The sequence below is a fragment of the Octopus bimaculoides genome, chromosome 12, assembly GCF_046866305.1.
Source record: "Octopus bimaculoides isolate indiv1 chromosome 12, ASM4686630v1, whole genome shotgun sequence".
Lineage (NCBI taxonomy): Eukaryota > Metazoa > Mollusca > Cephalopoda > Octopoda > Octopodidae > Octopus > Octopus bimaculoides.
Window position 1 is genome coordinate 59,427,657 of NC_142939.1, and position 4,280 is coordinate 59,431,936.

The window sequence follows — 4,280 nt, forward strand, 5'->3', positions numbered from 1 at the left end:
AACATAATCGTATATGAATTGTAATTATCCTTGTACCTATGATCTTTTTTCTGAGAGTTTTTATCCAGAGCCCGATTTGAAGATCAAAAGAATGTCAAATTTTAGAATGAAAACTTTATCAAGACTATCCTGTCTCTAAAGGCAAAATCGACTTTAGTAAAATAATCAGAACAAATCAAACATTAATAAATTATTTATATAACGGAAAAAGTTCTTAATTTTAATGAATACAAGTTTCCTCATTTATGCATACATATACATTTTTTTTTATTTTGAAAGAGAGAGAGAGAAGAACATGGGCTTAAATTTGTAATGCTGAAACATATGTAACAGATGAAAAAATCATCTGCTACATATGTTTCAGTATTCAGTTACACATGATATCTCACTATAGATGCAATCTGTACACACACAGCATAAGGGCAGCATGCATTAGCAAACACATCTCCAGATATAGGATATGGTACCCTTATGAAGATGCATCTACAGATTGTATCGATTGTAAGACATCATGTGTTACCCAATGCCAAAACATATGTAACAAATGAAATAGAGGAGTACCAGGTTCAAGCCCATGTTCTTTTTCCTCTCATTGCTGATGTGCTCATATATTACATTATCGCCCACATCAGACAGCACAGAACCCATGTAAATATGTAACAGCGGAAATTTAATGGGATTAACAATAATAGTCGAACCCTGAATGAAATAATTGTTGGGTGCTTAGCGCATCAAACTCTGTGTGTGTGTGTGTGTGCACGCATGTGTGTGTGTGCATGCATATATATATATATATATATATTTTGAGCGTGGCCGTTGCCAGTACCGCCTGACTGGCTCCCATAGGATTTTCGAGCGAGATCGTTGCCAGTGCCCCTGGACTGGCTTGTGCGGGTGGCACATAAAAGACACCATTTCGAGCGTGGCCGTTTTCGTGCGGGTGACACGTAAAAGCACCCACTACACTCTCTGAGTGGTTGGCGTTAGGAAGGGCATCCAGCTGTAGAAACTCTGCCAAATTAGACTGGAGCCTGGTGTTGCCATCCGGTTTCACCAGTCCTCAGTCAAATCGTCCAACCCATGCTAGCATGGAAAGCGGACGTTAAACGATGATGATGATGATGATGATATCATCATCATCATTTAACATCCATCTCCCATGCATGCATGGGTAGGACGGTTTACAAGAGCTGGCCAGGTAGGAAAACTGCCCTATGCTATTGTGTCTATTTTGGTAGGGTTTATGTATTTTCACATGCGTATACCCCTGTGTGTGTCTATGTTTAGTAAGAGTGTGTGTGGGGGGAATGTGCCTGCATTATCTGTATCCCCTGTTTATATATGTTTGTTTAATTTGTTTTTATTTATTTTGTTAATGTATATAGTTATTTAATTCCATTTGTTTATCTATGTATTGTATTATATCATATTCGTGTTATCAGTTTATGGGGATTTTATTCTGTCATAGGTTGTTGTGTGTTGTGGGGATGTGCTAGTGTTTCATTCTAGTTTCCTATTCAGGCTGGGTTTATCTTCTATTATGTGTATAGCTTCTGTAATTTGTCTAAGCGTTGCATCTGTTCTATTTGTGGACAAAATATTAACTTCTATGTTGTTGAGCGAACCCCCACATACAATAGGAATACAAAATGGCTGATCATTAGTAAGGAAAGACACACAAAAAAGAAAGAAGAAAGCAAAAGACCACTGATTAGTTCCCAGAAGTGTGACAAAAGAACTCTGGTCGAAATATGATTAATATAAAATAGAGCTGAAGCAAATGAACACCAAATATATAGTGCATGTGTTTCCATTGGCTAAACTGACAACTTGACCATCTCCAAATACAACAATATCTGTTTCAACACACGAATTCACATCAAGAATCTTGCAAAATAAATATATAAATGTAATATATATATATGCATATACATACATACAGATATATATATACATATATAAATACATATACATACATATACATACATATATATATATATGTGTGTGTGTGTGTGTGTGTGTGTGTGTGTGTGTGTATGCATATATGGGTACAGGATGTCACAAACAGTAAACAACATGAAATACGAAAACAAATGAGTTGAATACACAAACAACAAGAGAAACAAAAGGAAAACAGGACAAGTAGTATAAAGAACGACCCTTCATCAGTTGTCGGCTGCCTACCTACTCTTCATTTCAAGCACTGAATGACAAAGGAGGAGTCGATAGGCAGCAAACAACTGATGAAGATATTGTTTCTGCTCTTCAGCATTGGTTACCAGTTTGTTGTATTTCTCCATCAGCTCTTCCTGCAATATTGCTTACCACTTTGAATTCCATATGCGATATCTCTTGCATTCGCATAACTTTCATCATCACTCCATTCTTCAGTATTTTTTTCAAGAAATGTGCAAGGCACCTCCAGGATTTCAAAGAATCTTTTTGTGTTGGCAGTAAAGAAATCCTGCAGTTGTTTCTGCCCAACTGATTCAGGATTTATTGATGCTCGTTTGCTCGGTTTTGAGTCAACTTGGTTTTGCATAGCATGCTTCATTTTTGTTTTTTGTCTCATGCAAAACAGCTGAATCAAAAGATGCAAGCGTTACAAGCTCCTCAGAGAGGTACCACAAATGTCTCAAAAACTTACTGAGTGCAGCACTTGCAATATTGTCATCCTTTTGCTTGTAGAGCTGCAGACTTTGCACAAAATGCAAATCTGAACGGGGGTGAGGGGAGGCGCATGAGGGTATGGCTACCAAGTATCACTATCTGTTGTATATCACAGCTGAAAAGCAGCAAACATCTCTCAGTCCTTTTTCCTCTTTCTCTCAGTTAGTTTAAACTGTGATTTAAACCAGGGGTTTTCAAACTGTAATCCGCGGACCACAGGGGGTCCGCAAGGACAAGACAGGGGGTCTGTAGACAGCAAATACTTTTTATGGGCAATTTGATTTTATATATGTTTTTTAATCGAAATCTTTTAATTGACAATAAACCTATTTGTTAAATACTGTTAAATAAATAAATGTAAAAATATATGTTATTTTAAGCAAATATTTATGTTTAAATTTCATATGCATTTATAAGGGGGTCCCTAAGGTAAAGCCTGAAATATAAAGGGGTCCGCAAGTCAAAAAGTTTGAAAACCCCTGATTTAAACATCTAAATTTTAATGCAGTAAAATTAGCTTGGCCATCTATCATGCTCTGGTGATAACCGCCAGGTACTTTTAAGCTGATTCCTGATGGGTTATTGAATCCAGATATCAATTACAAAGCAGTGCCAAGCTCTGGATTACCTCAGGTATGGTCAGCTAATAGAGCTAGGCTCCAGATCATTGATTCTAATTATGTCCACTAATAGAACCAAACTCTGTATTATACACTTTTAGGAGTGATTAGCTTATAAAAACAAACTCTGGATTATAGATCCCAGGTACGGTTACCTAATAGTGTCCAGCTCTGAATTACTGATTAAGGGTATGGTCACCCGACAGTACAATGCTGTGATTCTTTATACCAAATATGGTCACCTGATGCTGCCAAATTCTGGAGATATATAATAACATAAAACACTTGATTACTGATTTCTGATATGGTTGACCTTATTGTGTAAAATTCTGCATTATTGATCTTGACTATTGTCGCCTAATATTACCAATTCTAAATTATTGATCCTAGCAATGTTTATCTAACAGTTCCAAGTTTTGGGTTATTGAGCTCAAGAATGGTCAACTAACAGAGCCAAACTTTAGATTATTGATCCCAGATATGAAAGGCCTAAAGGGTCCAATTCTGGATTATGGATTCTAAGTATTGTCATCTAATATTGTCAGGTTTTGGATTACTGATTACATATTTAGTCACCAGATAGTGCCAAGCTCTAATTGTTGATTTCAAGTATGGTTACCTACGAGTGTCAAGGGGTGGATTATAGATCCTAGGTATGATTGCCTACCTGTGCAAAGTTTGGGATTATTGATCCCAAATACAATCGCCTAATCATGTCAAGGTCTGGATTATTGATTCCAGTTATTGTCTTGTAATAAGTGCCAAGTTCCAAATTATTGATTCTAGATATATTGATCCAAGGTAAACGTCACCTAATAGTGTCAAGTTCTGGGTTATTGATCTCAAGTATGATTGCATCATAGTGACATGGGCTGGCTTATTGCTACCAAGTATTGTTTATGTGATAATAATTCCAAGCTATGAATTATTGATCCCAAGTACACTTACCTAAGCGTGCTATACTCTGAATAATTATTTTCACCTAATAAT